Source organism: Lepidothrix coronata, unplaced genomic scaffold (assembly GCF_001604755.1).
Source record: "Lepidothrix coronata isolate B3197 unplaced genomic scaffold, Lepidothrix_coronata-1.0 Scaffold186, whole genome shotgun sequence".
In the NCBI taxonomy this organism is placed as follows: domain Eukaryota; kingdom Metazoa; phylum Chordata; class Aves; order Passeriformes; family Pipridae; genus Lepidothrix; species Lepidothrix coronata.
In genome coordinates, this window is record NW_016690366.1 from 325,459 (window position 1) to 343,508 (window position 18,050).

The 18,050-nt window shown below is 41.6% G+C and overlaps 1 protein-coding gene across 13 annotated transcripts in view; it reads left to right on the forward strand.

The window, feature by feature from the left end:
- Nucleotides 1-18,050, forward strand: part of ATP2B2 (ATPase plasma membrane Ca2+ transporting 2) — a 410,039-nt gene that overhangs the window by 173,152 nt on the left and 218,837 nt on the right. The window contains exon 1 of one of the 13 annotated variants that reach the window (XM_017830956.1): nt 1,540-1,654. The exons of 11 other annotated variants lie outside the window; for them this stretch is intronic. The gene's annotated coding sequence lies outside the window, so the exon portion shown is untranslated. Of the gene's footprint in view, nt 1-1,539; nt 1,655-7,003; nt 7,097-18,050 lie in introns of those variants that run through there. One more of the 13 variants, XM_017830955.1, reaches the window with a different exon arrangement.

Consider the following 18,050-nt stretch of genomic DNA (forward strand, 5'->3'; position numbering starts at 1 on the left):
TTTTGACTCAGGTATCCAGCAGGTCTTTGATCACATACAGGTTTTACTTTGTTCATGTTCCTCTCATTTTAATTGAAATTGCTACCTGTGAAGAACTGTTTCATATATTCTCTGTAGTGCTTCTAAGATGACTAAGTTTGTGAATAAGCAATAAAATAAGGCTTGTAGATAAGTTGTGTATAGCAATGCAGCATGAAGTTTTTTCCCTTTTTTTTTTTTTTTTTTGTGTGTGTCTCTGTGCCCCCTTTTCAGCCTTTTTGTACATCTATCTTCCTTTCTGTGGAGAATTGATTTTGGCCCACATTAATGGTAAATATACATTAATTTTCATGAAAAAGGTGATTTTTTTTTTTATTGTTGCAAATGAAAACTGCCTGATACTTCTCATGCTTTCTGCATATATAAAAAGGTTGCATGCATATATATTGGAGCAGCTTGGAAGAGTTTCATGCTTCTCAGTAGGATTCCAGGTTCCAGAAGACGTGGTAATGATGAACTAGGTATCATACTGCTCTTTTAAGAGCTTCTATGAAGTCACTTTTGTGAGTGCTTTTTTCTTTAAAATTTCATATCATGTATCCAGGAAACAGCTTTGAAGGATGATTTTTTCCTGTTTCATCTTCCCCCAGCATTTAAAATATACTGGTTATCTTTTCCAGTGCTGTTGGATTTGGGATGCAACATTTTTTGAATCATACTAAATATATATATATTTTCCTGTCTGAATACTGCAAATGTGAGCATATATTCTGCTAATTCATAAGAACATTACAAGTGTCTTTGCATTTTTTTATTTTCATCCTGCAGTTCATATTGTCAAATGTCAGTTGGGTATGTAGTAATTCCTTGGTACATTTTGCAATAAATGTAGAAGTCGTGACCTTGTAACTCTCCCACTCACTGAAACCCCATTACACTGCAGTAGGACTCCAGCAGCTGGTAGTTCTGGAAATTCAACACACCTCCTTTAATAAATGTACATACTTTTACGGGTTGGACCTAAAATAAGGTTCTGAAGGGAAAAAAGTGGTTTATTTGGTTAACCTGTCTGTGAAACCTTGTTGAAAATAAGCTTGCCTTTTGCCAGATTTTTCATTATGTTTTCAAGGAGAGACAAAGAAGGATATTACAGTCCACTGGAATTTAGCAAGTATTGTTGTGCCTTTCTGGCTGATTAATTACATTCATATTATACATTATCTGATCAAACAACAACTCCCCCCCCCCGATTACAATGACACGTCTCTGAATAATTTTAATACGTCAGTTGAAAAAAAAGGGGTTAAAAAAGCGCCAAGGATTAAATCATCTGCTCCCAGAGAGGGTTTTTTTGCTGAATTCGTACGTTAAAATGTGTTGCTGAGGCTCCAGACAGCCTCTCTCTCATGCTTCCACTGGGATTCTTCCCCGGGTGAGGCAGGAATGACTCTGCTCTGAATGGAGGCTCCCTGGCAGAAGGGCTCACTTGCAAATGGAGCAACAGAGCTCTGTGTGACCGGGATAGTTCCGGAGCCTCTGCAGCACCTGCAGTCCGGGAACCTCAGCTCAGATTCCACTTGCCAGGGCTGGATGATGCCCAGCAGGGATGCTCAGCGCTGGGAGGCTCCGTAGAATTTATCCCTCTCTATCCCCCCTGTACCCGTCGCGTTCTAAGGTAATTTATCCTTAGTGGAACGGTTGCATAAGAGGACAGGATTTCTTCCTGCATATGCTTTCTATGCTAGAATTTTTTATATTCCAACATTTGTAAATGATATATAAGGCTTATGTAGATTATATAAATATATAGGCTTTAATTTCATACCTAAAGCGTTGAAGAGGATTAATAGCATTTTATTGTAATCTTTCTTTTAAAGTTTGGTGCCCTTTTGTAGGAAACAAACATACGGCACAGTTTTAAGGGCTGTGGGATTTTGGGTTGAAGTTTTACTGGTTTTACTCATGTTTAGAGGGGAAAAAAAGCATGCTTTTAATGTTATTTTTCTTGATATATGGTCTTATTTTTTGCCTTGAAACTGGAGATTTACAATTGAAGAAAAAGAATCAATTTATAAGGGAAGGGCTGGGAATGAAGGGTGTTTAAAAATGGCCCAAAGTAAGGAAAATAATTTGAAGAGGCTGCCAGCACTGAAAAACGCAGGACATGTTCCTTCATAGCACTGCAGATGAGTGAAATATGGAGACTCAGAAGGGTTGTGGAATGCCTGCTTAGATATCACAGTTTGCAGAGTTGGGAAATGGTAACCAAGTTACAAAATACTTCCCTTCTACCACATCATTTGTGAACAGGTTCACTCTGCTGGTAATATATTTTTCTCTGTTTTTAAAATATTGATTGCACAGTTAAAGCATCTCAGGACTATGCACCAGTCTCTCAGAGAATCCTAGAAGCAGTTAACAGGAAAGCCTAGACCAGGACTGACGGGGAGGACTGTGATTTATGTGAAAGATTTTGTGCATTTTTTACCCTTTGCCTCCTCTCCACACATGGTGAGGGTGAAATGGGTGGAGAAGCCAGCTCGTTTCAGAGCCACGGAACAGCTGAGGTTGGCAGGCACCTCTGGAGTCCAACCCCTCCTGCCCAAAGTGGAGTCACCTATGGCAGGTCCCTCAGGGCTGTGTCCAGTCAGGTTTTAATTATCTCCAAGGATGGAGACTTCACCACCTCTCTGGGTAACCTGTGCCAATGTTTGACCACTGTCACATTTTTCTCATCTTTAAATGCAATTTTCCACGTTTGTTTGCTCTCATTGCCTTTTTGCCTTTCACTCGGCACCACTGAGAAGAGTCTGGCTCCATCTTCTTTCCTTCCTCCATCAGGTGTTTATACAAGGTCCCCCTGGGCTTTCTCTTCTCCAGGCTGAACAGTCCCAGTTTCTTTAACCTCCTACCTGCATGCCAGGTGCTCCAGTGCTTTTGTCACCTTTGCATCCCTTCCCTGGACTCGCTCCAGCAAGTCCATGTCTCTCTTGTCCTGGGAGCCCAGCAGAGCACAGAGCAGTGCTGAGGGAAGGGGAAGCTCCTGAGGCAGCCCAGGAGCCCTTTGCTGTGAGGACACACTGCTGGCTCATGGTCAGCTTTGGGTCCACCAGGAATCCCAAAGCCTTTTCCGCAGAGCTCCTTCCCAGCTGGCTGGCCCCCAGCCTGTCCTCCCCAGGGACAGAAGTTTGCACTTCCCTTTGCTGGATGTCCTGAGGTTGGCCCATTGCTCCACCCTCTGTGGTCTCTCTGGGAGGCAGCTCAACCACCTGGTGATACCAACCACACCTCCCCATTTCATATCACCTGGGGACTTGCACAAGGTTCTCATTGTATCATCCAGGTCATTCATAAGACACTTGGCTATTGCATTGAGAGAAATTACTTGGCAGGAGAGGATTAGACCTGGAACTGCAGTTTCAAGATTTAGCCCAGAACTGTGTTATCACCAAATGCCAAAAAAATAGTCAATATCCTGAGTGTTTATGGTTAAGTGTATGGAAGCTGCAATACTGAATACCCAGCACATTGCATCAGCATCCTAGAGTTTGAGGAGGAAACAGAAAAATCAGTGATTCAGATTTACTAAGAGCTTATTTTATATATTAAAAATGAAGACTCACAGCTGATGAAGTAATTTCAATTGATAATTTCGTTCACTGCATTTCAATTAAAGTGAGTTAAAAATAAAACCATATGAAATGAATTAAAAATAAAATGAGATTTAGTCCAATCTGATTTGGATCTTGCTGAAAAATCTGTCGCACAGAATGAGGAAACAGGATAGGGAAGATGCTTATCTGGTAGATGTTGGGCAAAGAGCTATTTCTGTAGTCACTGCCTGTCCAGTTCACTGACCTTCCCACATCCTGACCTCTGGAAATGAGTTAGGCATTTGGAGTAAATGACACTTCTCATACACGCACTTCATCTGAGAAGACTTTTACTTAGACAAGTGCTCCACAGCACAATTCAGTGTAGACTTTGTACCTCAGTTTAGATAGAACATTTTAAATGTCTTCAAGGATTCCTGCCTCTGTATAACTCAGCTAAAGTCTGATATACAATTCCCACAGGTGAGGAATTGTCTATCAGACAATGTGAGGCAGGGAATGACAGCCCCTACTGGGCTTGGATGCTGAGGTTCATTCAAGATCCAACAAGTCTAGAGCTTTTACCCTACTTGATCTCACCCACAAGCTGTCTTAGGCATCCCTGGCACTTGTCTCCATACATCTCAGAATTCCAGGATCTCCCCTTACTTCCAAGGTCTTTTGTCCAATCTGCACTGGTCATCCCTGGTCACCTTTTCTGAGAGTCCACTTCTCTGGGGAGCCCATTTGTTCAACCTCTTCTTCCTTCTGGAACTCAAGGGGGCTCAGTTTCCCAAACCTCCGTAGTCTGGGCAGGAACACTGCACGGGATCAGCCTCTTTGGTGGTGCTGTCTCATCACTCTTCACTAATTCCATGCTCCACTGTTATTTAGTTCCAGGTATTATCAAAACTTGCAACCAGCCCAGCCAAGCTGCAACCAGCAAGGAGCAGGCTTATGCATGAGAGCTGAACGTTTTGGGGCATATTCACACCCTCCTGCACACCCAGTTATCTGCTGCATTCTGCATTGCAATGTTTTTCACCTCTGACCGTACCACACTTCTCCATAAGTGGGAATGATGAGGATCTCCATTCCTGTTCCCTTGACTACCTCAGCCATGGCCTTTCAGACACAAGTAGTACCATCCACAGTCTTTGTGCAGTAGCTTTCTGTGCGCTGGTGGACCTTGAGAAAAGAGTGACACTTCCCAGAGGTGTGGTGGCTCTTTGTTTTGGCATGTGCAATATATGGGATGGATGAATACATTGTAATGGTCGTGCTCAGCATCTCACTAACCTTGACACCAACACTGGTGCTGATGAAGCACAATGAAAATACGCTGCTACTGTTACAACTTGTCTTTCAGAATGGTACACCTTGTGTCACACAGGTAATTAGAAGAGAACAGTGTTCCCAATAAACTGTTCCAGTTCTCCTTGGGAAATGTGCAATCCCAAATGTCAGCAGGCAGCATTGATTTGTGTCCTTTGTAAGTCAGTTTGAGAAGAAACTCTTGCCCTGGCTGAGGGCAGCTCTTTAATTTACCCTGCGTGCTTACTGTGTTCCTTCCCTGTGCTTGAACTGCAAGGAGGATTTCGCATGTTGTTCTAAAAATATATCAAAATGATGTTTGATATTAAGGGACCGGTGAAATGCAATTACAATGAAATAATGACTTCGTGTTGCTCTTCACAATGAAATGAGATTGTCATCCTCCCTCCCCCAGTGCTTGAAGCAATACCTATTTATGAGTAGTTCAGCTAACCTGGGACATTTGAAGAAGAATTGCACACGGCTTCCTAGATGCAATGCAAATTGTTGCAGTACCCAAGGAGGACATTTGCATTATGGTAGGACTAGTTGCCTCTGTAATGCTGTAGTGGTGATTGTTATGCAGAGAACTGCAGGATAAAATGGTAGTGCTAAATCAGCATTGCTGAAAAAGATGGCTGAAAATGCCATGAAAACAAACCATTGGAGCAGGAGGATTACAGAAGTAATGATATGCTGAATTTCCATGCAATACATCTCCCAGCTTTCTTTATAGGCCTGGAGACAAGCTCTTAGTTTTACAGGTTATTTTCTTTGGTTCTTACTAAGTTTGGTGCCTCTCCCATCCCCACGCTGCATCATTTTGCAAGGAGCAGGACATGTCCCTTGTCACAGAGGGGCAAGTCAGAGGGGGCTGCCTGGTGTGTCTTGGGTTGACCAGAAAGAACACAAAAGGACTGCCCTGATATTTCTATTGCAGCATCAAGAATTGCCCTTTAGGGCATAGAGGTTTGAGTGATGATGTTTTATTCCCAAGTTTATGTGGGGAGCTGTTAGTCCTCAGGGCACTCTGTTGATGTGCTTGCACCACTGTTTGCAGAATCTTCTGTTCATTTGATTTTAAATCCTGTTTTGGTTCCTCCAAAATAGGACTGGGTACGTCTGTCTGTTCTGTGTAGTGCCTAAATATCAGAGAGAGGTAGAGAATGTGGAGGGGTGGGATTTATTGACATGCTTGGGCTGCAATGGGAAGATGCAAGAGGAGAGTGTGTCTTTTTCCAGGACTATGTGATGTAACAATAGGTGACCGGGATAGGGACCACTGGAGCCTGTCACAAATGAAGTCCTTAGGATGTGCAGGTGGCACCTGGCTCGTGCCCAAGCTGGGGGGAGCCTGGGTGGGCCAGCTGCTGCCTGGGGCTGGCAACAGGCTTGACCTTGGGGAAGGGAGAACGTGTGGATAGAGACAAACTGTGCTCAGACTGTTAAAAAAAGGTGCTCTTTGCTGCAAAGCTTGAATTGCTGCCTATTTCTTTGGTTATCTTCTTATGAATCTTAATATAGCTGCTCAATTTAAGCAACTAGAGTTAGTATGTCATTCCCTACCTTGTTATGGATCCTGCCCTCCAGCAGAGTTTACAAAATAATGAAAAAAGAACCAGCAATCTGAAGGAGGGACATGTAAAATCTGCAATGCAGAAATAGGATTATATATTTATCTGAGTCCTCATGTAGACAGATGATTAATACAGTACCAGCTACAGGGTTTATAGCTTGGTATATCATTAAGGTTCCCTGTAACTCTAATGTGAAAAGATAATAAATTAAGTGTCCTCTTCCCTGCCCTTGTCCTCCTTTTTCTAGTTTAGAAGTACACTTAGAAGTTTTAATCTGAAAACATGATTCTGATACCAGAACTGGGGATGGAAAGAAATGAAACAGAAAATGGAAGACATCTGAAGCGTTTTTTGCTTGAACCTTTTTAAGAATTAAAATTGAGTGCAGGAGGTCTTAACATACAAGCCTCATTTACATATCTTCTTTTGGGTTAAGAGGGTTTCTTTAAAAATACTGCTAGGAAAGTATTTTTTTAGGATTTTTTTTCCCCACTTGTTAGAGAAAAAACAGAATATCATTTCTTAATCAGGTCCAGCCTCCTTCTCAGGAAATCTTGTTCCCCTGCTTTATCTTATCTGGAGCAGATGAGAGCTGCAGATACAGGACATGTTGAATTTTTCATTATCAATAAGGTAAGTAGCAGCACTTTTAGAGCTTTAATTGCCAGGCCTTGAGAGAAGAATAATTGTACTATTTAAAATAAATCTGGATTAGAATTCTGCGAAATGTTAAAGTAACTAGAAATATGTTGGGAGATGGTACCTCTGAGCTCACTGCTGAGATCCTCCTGTGGTCAAGGGGAATCGAAGAGGATTCTCTGGAAAGCCTCTGTGCTGGATTTATCACATGAGGTGAACCAGAAGGCCTAACCCTGCTCTCTTTAGGCAGAGCAGGACCCAGGGGTTGTGACAGAGGTGAGCAAATCGAAGTGCACACTCAGTGCTGAAAGCGCCACCACTGACACTGGAAACTGCAAACCAGTCCTGCAATTAGGGCAGCTTTCACTGGGCTTGAGCAGAGCTCTGACCATTGCTGGATCAGGGAAGGGATAAATCCTTCCACAGGGAAAAGAAAATACGTGTATGTGTGTATGTATGTACACATATATGTACAGGTACATCTCTAAAAGCATCCAAGTAGAAAGCAGTTGTTATAAAATCCTTTTTGTTGTTCAGTTTACTATGTAGCTGAATTCCATTCAAAGTTAATCTTTCAGTGGTTCACTTGAAAACAATACCAATTTTGTGCTCCCTCCCACACACAAGATCCACTCCCTTCCTCAGTAATTCTTGTTTGACCTTACAGCCAGTTCTTTAGAAACTTTCCTACCAGCTGCCAGATATTTCTGTTCAGGAGTTACCCTCAGGAGTAGCACATAACCATGTTGGTCTGCTTTTTGTGTTCATTCTGTAGTGAACAGAGAGCCTCAAAGCTTGAGGCCTTGGTTAATTCAAAATTTTATATGGATTTGATATTCTCTCCCATGACTCCACTTTTTTTTTTTATAGCAACCAAGTTCCACCACAGCAGTAAGAAAACAAATGCAGGAACACTTGTAGTTGCTCGAGATAAAAATTTCTTGGGAGCTATGGAATTCATTCCTGCAAAAGACTGAACAGACTCTGGAATGAACCACGTACTCCATTAAGCCAAACAGCACAAAACATCTGTGGTGATGCCCATAAGGGCTGGATGAAGCTATTTTTAGTTCAGTTTTGGAAGGAAGAGGGAGTGGATCCTGCTCTTTCTCACCTTTTTGTGAGGATAGCAAATCGAATGGAAGTATAGAAATAGGGATTCCCTCCCCTTAACCTATTATTATATGACTTACAGTGAAGATTGAGCAGCTTCCATGGGAAAGACAGAAGGTGCAATGTTCTGTGTTTGTCCATGAGAAATAGCCTCCTAAGGGAAAAAATATGGAGATCAGTGGCATTGGTTTGGAGGTTTTTTGATCTGCTTAGAGGATGGGAAAATCTTGCTGTAATTAAGGTATTTCTGAGGATCTCTGGTATTGGTGGCAAATAGTATTGTTTGTCTTGCTGCAAAGTGAAGTCCTGACCCTGGCAATCCTCAGGGATGTTTGTGTCAGGAGTTTCTGGCTCCAGCTGTACGAGCCTGTGATGCTGGACTTGGGAGAAGGGTTTTATGGCACAGCTCTGGTCCCACCCTACAGCCATCCTGGGAGCCTTGAGGATCTTACCCGAGGAGTAAAGTTAACACACAAACAAGCAGTGAGAGGGAAATAAAGCAACTGCAGAGCCTGAATGTCTGATTTGACAATCTCTTTGGTGCCTTCTCAGCACACGTAGGGAGCAGCACAGCTGCTGTCACCCTGTCCTTCATCTCTCCATGCAACCTGCACGTCCCCAAAGCCTCAGGCAGGGGTTTGTCTCCCTGGAGCCTCATTGCCAAAGCCCAGCAAGGTTGATTTTTAGCACTTCATCTCTCTTAAATATATACCCACAGGAGAAAGGTAATTTGCTGTGTGTCTTTGCAAGACTTTTTGAGATGAGTTATTGAGAATTAAGGTCATGCTAGTTCAGCCTGGCAGCTGAGTCCCCGTGCTTGGGTTTCTCCATAACCAGTGTCTCCCCAGGAATCTTTTGTCTTGGCTTTCTTGCCCGACTGTGTCGTGCAGTCTTTCCCTGCTTTTCAGACTGATGGATGTATTGGTTGTTGTTCCTTGTTGATCTTCTTCAGCATCATCTGCTTTCATTAGCATTTTTGAACAAAGGGCTGAATCAGAATAAATCACAACTAATAGAAATATAGGAACAGATTATCATTTTGCAAAGCTGAACTCTCTCAAAGGAGATTACGTATTTAAATTGAACAAATGCAACTTCATAAATAAACTAAATTAAACATCATCTAATTTTACTTTTGAAGCCAAGCAATTTTAATCCATACTCAGCTTCTCGTATAAATATTTCCCAACTCATTTTTATTCTTTGAAGCATTCTTATTCACATTTAAAAACCAAAAATGTGCCAAATTGAACCACAGTTGTGTATGCTGAATGAATGTAAAAGCTTGGGTATATTGCATAATAATCTGAGAGCTGGCAAGAGGAAGTGATTGCTTTTGTGAGTGTCCAAGTAGTAGTGTAAAAATATTTTTTGAGAACCTAATGTTTGTCTCCAAAGCTCTCTGACTGATGACATGCCTGAAAAGTCCTTTTTATAAATCCCTTATGTACAGTTCAAAAGGAAGCAATAGATGACTAGAAATCTATCTATTTCCCCAGGGAAAATTCATGCACAAACTGTGGTGGTACAAGCATTACCCAGCTGGTCTGCACTGTGAACAAATTCCTGTTCGTAGATGGAAGAGGTGTTTTAGTGCAGAACTGATTCTTAGAACTGGGAACATTTAAACACCCCAAATATGTTACTTTGTGATTAGAAATGCTCTTTATCAATCATCTTATTAGACAGGAAAGAACCTTTTTAAAAAATATGTGGTAATAAGGGTCAAGAATTCTTGTTAAATGTTTCAAATAGCGTTCACAAAGCTGAAATATAATTTCAGTCCACCCTGTGTTCACTCTAAAAACCACAATCAAAAGCCATTTTCCAGAAATAGCCTTAAATGCGATTCTTTCTCCACGTTCATTAAATTGTTACATGCAGTTTGCAGAACTGACCTGTCCAATGACTAGAGTGGCTGAAAGTGGTTGACAGTGGTTTTCAAAAATACTTCATTTCCAAGTAAATCAGATTTAAGATTACCAAGAACTTTTCTTATTTTTGTCTAATACCTTGAAGACTGAACAGAACAAAAGAAGCGAAACAAACCCTCGTTTTTTTTTCTCTGGTTTCCATATTAACCCATTTATTTATGCAATTAATCTCTAATGCTAGAAAACTTATAGGTAAGATTTATTTTTATATTGAAATCACTAAAATTGATAGTTCTGGCAAAAATCACGATTTTCTTACTGCACTTAGATTTTTTCCGGGAATAGTTGAACAAAGCCTTTCCCAATCTTTGAAAGGAGCATTTGCTGTGTGTAGGAACGACAGAGCAGAGCTTGCTAATGCTCTTCAGTGGTTTGGAATCGCAGTAGATTAATGAGTTTTGTGGGGGAAATGCACAGGTAAGAAATACTTGCTACCCAAGCTGAGTTTTTCAGCCTTGCTGATGAAGATGCCTTTGCTGTGACTGGTGAGGACTGAGCTCAGAGCCCTCGTCAGATGTGCAGCCGTCGCATCCCAGGACTTTCCTGCTGGAGATTTAAGCTGCTGTGCCAAATGATGTGAGCAAGAGCACTGCAAGGACACTGTGACTCATGCAGGCTGTGTCTGTGCTGAAGGTCTTGCTGGCAATAAAGCTGTTTCCAGTCTGTTTTTTTGCAAGTGCTGCTGAAGGGAGGGAGGTGCAGGCCCCAGGAGAAGGGATGCCACAGGCCAGTGCTCGTGGTCATCTTCAAAGCCGGTGGTACAGAATAGGGGGGCCTGAATTACTGAATTCCTTCCTCAAAATGCAAAACAGCCAGAAACAACGAGAGGGAAATGTAGGCTGGTGTTGTTTATTCCATCTTCCTTCACAAATGAGAGTTCTGGACAGGAATTTTGTCATGCAGCAAACGAAAAAAAATGATCCCCTTGGTTTCGAAACACGTGCAGTTCTCCCTGAAATCCAAGTGAATTGTTGGTTCCCTAACTGAACGTGCAGCCCTATATAAAGGAAGGTTTGTGAGCAGGGTGCTGCATTAGTGCTGCTCCACATTTTCAGGATGTCCTTGAGTACGTTTACAGGGCTGGGGAGATGAGGAGGGATAATTTCATCAGGAGAATGCAGCAAGAGAGTGGTTCAAGGATGGATGAAGACACTTTGCAAGTGAAATATTTTCCTAGTTCTGCATCTTGGAGATATCACTGATGTGCAAGTACTTGTCCCTGAATTACGTGCTGTTGACAGGCATGGGCTCCTTGGGATGGGAACAGTGGGAGATGCCAGGTGCAATTGGACACGTGTAAAAAAACATTAAAAGGAAATTATTAGTGTTTCCTGCAAATACTGGTTACCAGATTTTGAAAATTCTTTCAAAACAAAGATTTGGCCTGATAGGTTTGGTATTTTTAGGTAGAACATCCACCTGCAGAGAAAGAAACATAAAAGGATAATTTAATGCAATTTGCCAAACCAATATTTTGCCTCTTCTCATGTGGACTGTAATAGTTGTCTTGCCACTGAACTTCTGGATGCATTCCAGTCTTTATGAATATACCTGTTTTCGACATAATTAGAGTCTGTCCTTCATCTCAACTTAATTGCAGCAACAGATTTTTGCATATTCAGATCTTCCAAACATATTGCTTACAACTAGAAAGGACTGATAAATCCACCTATTTTTAAATAGGCAAAATAGACCCTGATCTTTAGTGGTTTAGCCATCATTACACATAATCAGTATATTAATCCTTTAAAAACTGATGCTTCTTAAATAGCTTTTTTCAAATTTATGTTGACAAGGATTTGATATTTGAATAATCAAGGCATGGAAAGTGCAGTGCTGCCTAGGATTCAGGCTAAAATCTCACTTGGTCTAGAACATTAAATACTATCTTAGGCACAAAATATTAATTTTTTAATTAAAATCTGTCTGGATGAATCATTCCCTAACGCAAGGTAACATACTTGGTTGCAACTCAAAATAACCTCATTTGAGCAAATGTTTCTAATCAAGGGTTAGTGTCCTGGTATGATGCTGCAGAATTGTTTGCTGGTGTTGTGCAAAGAATATTTTTAAGTGTGTGTTGTTGGGAGTTGGTGGGGTCCCTGCAGTGACTCTAAGGAAGCAGCTGGTGCTGTGCACCATTCTCTAAGGCACTGGTGTTGGTGGTGTTGGTGGTGTTGGGTGAGGTTCCCTGGTGCCCTTTGCTGGGATGCACATGCATAAAACCCAGCAGGACTGAATTTCAGGATTAGCGTCAGGTACAGGTTGTGTGAGGAGAACTGCTGGTACCTGAAGGCCTGTGAGTTGTGATGTTATGACTAAGAGCTGTCATCAGTGCATTTCTCTAGAGGGGGATATTTAATTTGAGAGACTGGGTGACTTTCCTTGCACAGACCTGCTGGACAGACTGGATCAGTAGCTGAGGCCAGTTGTGTGAAGTTCAATGAGCACAAGCTCAAGCACAAGTCCTGTGAGGAGAGGCTGAGGGAGCTGGGGCTGTTCAGCCTGGAGGAGGCTCAGGGGAGACCTCATCACTCTCTGCAACTCCCTGAAAGGTTGTAGCCAGGTGGGGGTCGGTCTCTTCTCCCACGCAACCAGCAGCAGGACTAGAGGGCTTGGTCTTAAGCTCTAGCAGGGAAGTTCAGCTTGGATATTAAGAAGAAATTTTTTATGAAGAGAGTAATCAGCCATTGGAATGGGCTACCCAGGGAGGTGGTGGATTCACCACCCCTGGAGGTGTTTAAGGTGAGACTGGATGTGGCATCAGTGCCATGGTCTGGGAACCATGGCAGTGTTGGATCAAGGGTTGGACTGGATGATCTCTGAGGTCTTTTCCAACCTGGTTGATTCTGTGATTCTATGATTTTAAGGCCAAGTGCCAGGTCCTGCACTTGGATCACAACAGCTCCCTGCAGACCCAGGCTGGTGGATGAGCAGCTGGAAAACTGGAAAAGGACCTGGGGGTGCTGGTGACAGAAGCTGAACATGATCCCAGGTGTGCCCAGGTGGGCAAAGAAGGCCAAGGGCACCTGGCTCGCGTCAGCATTAGAGTGGCAGCAGGACCAGGGCAGTGCCTGTCCCCCTGTGCTGGCACTGCTGAGGCATCTCCAATCCTGGGGGCAGTTTTGGGCCCCTCATGACAAGAAGGACATTGAGGGGCTGGAGCATGTCCAGAGAAGGGAATGGAGCTGGGGAAGGGTCTGGAGCACAGGTCTGATGAGGAGCAGCTAAGGGAGCTGGGGGGCTCAGCCTGGAGAAAAGGAGGCTCAGGGGGGACCTTCTCACTCTCTGCAACTCCCTGACAGGAGGGGGGAGCCAGGTGGGGTCGAGCTCTGCTCCCAGGTAATAAGTGACAGGACAAAAAGAAATGGCCTCAAGTGGCACCAGGGGAGGTTTTAGATTGGAGGTTTGCAAAAAGATTTTCACTGAAAGGGTTGTCAAGTGTTGGCACAGGCTCCCCAGGGAAGTGATGGAGTCGCCATTCCTGGGCATTTTCAAAAAATGTCTGGCTGTGGCACATGGGGACATGGCTGGGTGGTGGACATGGCTGTGCTGGGGTAGCAGTTGGACTTGATGATCTTAGAGGGCTTTTCCAAACTAAACATTTTTATTCTATTCTGTTCCAGAGAAAATGTTCCCAAAGCTGTGTAAAAGTGGAAATCCTAAATATAAGCTGGGTCAGAGTCTTTTTCTTAAGAGATCCCATTAACCCCATGGCCTCCCCAAAATATTCATTCATTCTGAGATACACTATCTAGATTTTGAGAAGTAATATTTGCTACATAGGGATAGATATCAGTGACAGCAGTTGGCAGTGTCCTACATAGTAATTAAAATCATGAGCAGTAAAATATTCAGAGGTTAAAGGAAAACCCTCAAACCTGAATTTATTAAATTGTTTATTTTGATATGAATTTTTTATTAGGTCTATTTAAAACATTTCAGACTTTATTTTCATGTATCTGCAACTGTGTCTTTTACTGTTTGTCATGGCACATTTTTTCAATCATGTCTGTGTTTCTGAAGATTTAACTAGAAGTTTAATTTTAAAATAAGAAACAACTGTCAAAATCCAAGTTAAAGGTGCTTATTTTGTATGGCCAGTAGATGACAGAGAAAGGAGAACACCTAAAATATATGTTGGAGACAGAACTGGGTATTCTTATAGAGGTAACTTAATTTTTTTTTAAAGTAGTATGTATTTATGTAAGCAGACACTTTTGAAAATGAGCTGAAGAAAGACTGTACAAATACAGCCATTATCTTATGATGGTGTTTATTTATAAGAGAATATCAAATAACTGTGCTTTGGTAACACCTTCTGTGCCTTAGTGTGTGTTGCTGGAGCCATATGAGTTCTGTTTTGGAAGGTCACACAATCACGATTCCTCTTTGACTTCAATCACTCCAGTAAATAGGTTTTGACTCAGCTGTTGGACATAACAAGGATTAAACCTTAGTATTTGAAAATAAACATCTTGGCCCTTCAAACCGTGGAGCTTTCTGCTGGCAGGACATGTGATGCTCCAGGCCCTGCCAGGCCAGGGCTGGCTGTGTGGGCTTGGACCCTGGCAATGATGCAATAGGTTTTGTCATCAGCTCTCCTGGCATTTTTTCTCTTGAACACTGTGTTTTGCACTTTTAACATTCCCAGAACATTTCTTGACTTTATGTGTGTGTGTATGTGTGTATATAGATGTATTTTTTTTTTTAAGATTTTATTTTTTTTGTTAAGGATGCTTACTGAATTTCCTGACCAGCTTTGAGCTGTGAGTGGTTTATTGGAAGTTGATTTAAACATTCATTAGCTAAAATAGAATGAATTATACCGTATATATAATATAATTTATATATATAACTTGGTTAGCCATGCTGGCAAAGTGACCTAAGTCTACCAGGTACCATCATTGTGCCTTTCTTTTTTTTTTTAAGAGAAAGGAATGAGGTTGTAAACAGCAACATTTCTCCTATAGTGGCTTCAGTGTTGTCACCTGAACATATTTAGGGACTGTGAAGGAGAACTTCAGGCACAGGTGCTGTGTTTAAATCCACCAATTTTGGATTTGATGTCTCTGTTCAGGTCTGTGTTTGGGCAGGACTGGTTTTCAAGGCAGCCACGGCACTGCTCTGCTGGCAAAGATTTTTCTTCAGGTAAACCTTTTGACAGCTTCTCTAGGAAAGGACATATAGATGAAAATATAGTGATAAAAAGCCATGCAGTTATTTGTAGTTTAAAAGACTGAAAAAAAATGGCTATGGGAGAAGAGATGAATCTTCCTAGAGAAGGAGACTTTAAAAGGTCTTGGCAGTTTCCTCTCTGGGTTCCCTCTCTGTGGCAGCTGCTGCTCAGCAGTTTTCTCCTTTGCTTAGTCTTGATGAGCAGTGATGGGGTTTATTTCGGTTCTTTTGTTTTGGCTTTTTTTGGCTTGTTTTCTTTTGTTTATTCCTTTTGAGTATAAGCTGAAGACAGTTGGTACTTAGGAATACCGTTAAAGCTGATGGGGGAAGAATGCAGTGTATTTTGTTGGGGTTCTGACCTTATTGTAGATTTTTCACAAGACCTACATCAAGTAAATTCTCAGTGAAGGGCTAAAAGGCTAATTAGGCAAATATATCATTCATTAGGGATGGGTAAACCTGTCTAAACAAAATCTAAACAAGATAACAGAGTGCTCCAAACTGAAGCTAAGCAGAAATCTTCTGCATTGAAACCAAATCTAAAGGAGCTGTTTGGCTTAAGTTAACTTCCTGAAGCTCTATCCGGGTTTTACCTATCACCAATCATATTGTTGTCTTTCAACTTATGGGAGAACCATTAAGAATATTTTAGTAGTAGTTCTATTTATTTTGTGTCTTTTATCTGTGGTTTGTTCTCAGTATGTTAGATTGAGAGAACTGTCAATTTACATAAACACGTGGATAAACAAGAAAAGCAGTTTCTGAAATAGGGCTACCTACAGCCCTTGTGCTGGGTCCCTGAATTCTGGTGCCACAGTGTCCCCAGCACTGCCATGTTGTGTTTCTCCTTGTGTACAAAAGAGGACATTCTTTTGCATTTGTTGTCTGGCTCTGACTCTAAGCCACCCTCATGATTTCCATATCCCACTGCACTGCCTCCTTGCCCTTCCTCTTCCTTCCCTGTGTAACAACTCCAGTCCCTTCTCACCCTCCCTGGCTGCTGGACTGGGACCAGTGGTTGCCTTTGCTGCTGAAGATGTGTAAGTACCAACCAGCTGGTAACCTCTAGGAGCTGCTGTCTTACAGCTTTTCCATCAGGATCTCTGCTAATGAGTTGTCTCCCCTCTGTTCAGACCCAGAGAGAGATTCAAATATTCAAGACAGTTGCTGCACCTAAATACCTGTGAGTTCTCTTTCCTCCATGAACTTGATTGTAAAATGAAAACGAATTCAGGGCTTGTCAGGGGAAAGGGGGGTGAAGCAGCATTACAAAAGCCTCATGTCCTGGGGAGAGTGTGCTGTAGTGCAAGGGAAAGCCTTGTGATCAAATTATGGAGAAGGAAACTTGTTTTGTGAGCATAACCTCTAATTTTGCCAGTGTATGGATAATAAAACCCAAGCATCTTCTCAATAAAATGTCAGCACTGTATTGCAGAAAATCTACTGGTATTATTACAAATAGTCTATACTTTGTCGGGTGTTAAATGCAGAAGTGTATAGTGCTTTCAGATACATATTCCTACAATGCATATTATAATTCACTTGTTAAAAATGGGAAATATCCCAAATTATGCTGGTTATGCCAGGCCAAAAATAGTTTAATTTAATTGTGCATTACTTCAGTTGTCGCAGTGTCAGTGAATAAAATAATCACTTAGGAAACAGTTTTGCAGCAGATGACCAAAATGTTTTATTGCTCAATACCATTCACTGGATTAGGAAAATGGATTACAACTGTGAGTAATGAGTTCCTAAAGCCCCTGAATGTTATGATTTCTGTAAATGTCTGCTTGATTTCATTAACCTCGAGCATTCTGAGAAATAACTGACCGTAAGATTTGCCTTCACCTAATTTTGTACTGAATTTACTCCATGTATTTATTAATATATGTGAGATCTATCTGGAAGTCACTTAAATGACTGTGCTTGGTTTTGAATAACTGGTAGGAGCTAAACAATTGCTGCACTGGAGCCAGTTACAGCTCTGCTTAGACCTCCTACTCAGCAAGTGAAGAGTGATTTTGTGAAACGATAACATGAAAAATGAAAAGAAAAATGAAAAGATTTTGTGTTTAAATGAGAGCGTTACTCAATATTCAGTACAGGCCTTGTATGATGTTTTCCTGCCAACAATACCACTTCTGGAGGTTTTGCCTGTGGTGATCTCTCACTCAGTGGAAGTTCAGCTCTGAAGTCAGGGTGCAGATGCCACCCTGAAACGTTTAATTAAGTCTCAATGCAGTCACTGAGTGTTGTATTCTTTTCTGTGAACCTGTGGAGAGTTCATTCCTCAACCAGTACAGGGAAATGTACTTATTTCAATTTTATCTGTTGAAAATAGCAAATATACCAGTGATAAAACCTGAATGATGTGTAGTACTATTCTCCCTTGCCTGACCTAAAGGTTTGAATTTTTTTTTTCTCAGATCTGAATGATAAATTAGAACTTTCATATTGGTCCAACTGGAAAACCAATCATGTGGACATAAACTCTGTGGCTGTGTGACTCTTTCAAGTCGCAGGGTGAAAACTATGCCACCTGGAAATGGGAAAGAAAAGCATTAAGAATGGGGTTGGTAATTAAGCTTGTTAACAATTCCAGTTCTGGGGAATTGTCTTAAGGGGTAAATGACCTGCACTCCCATCAAGCATGGTATACAATACTCTTCATACAACTTTCTAGTTTGGTGTGTTTTCCTCTCAAAATACTTTTGCTGAGTAAG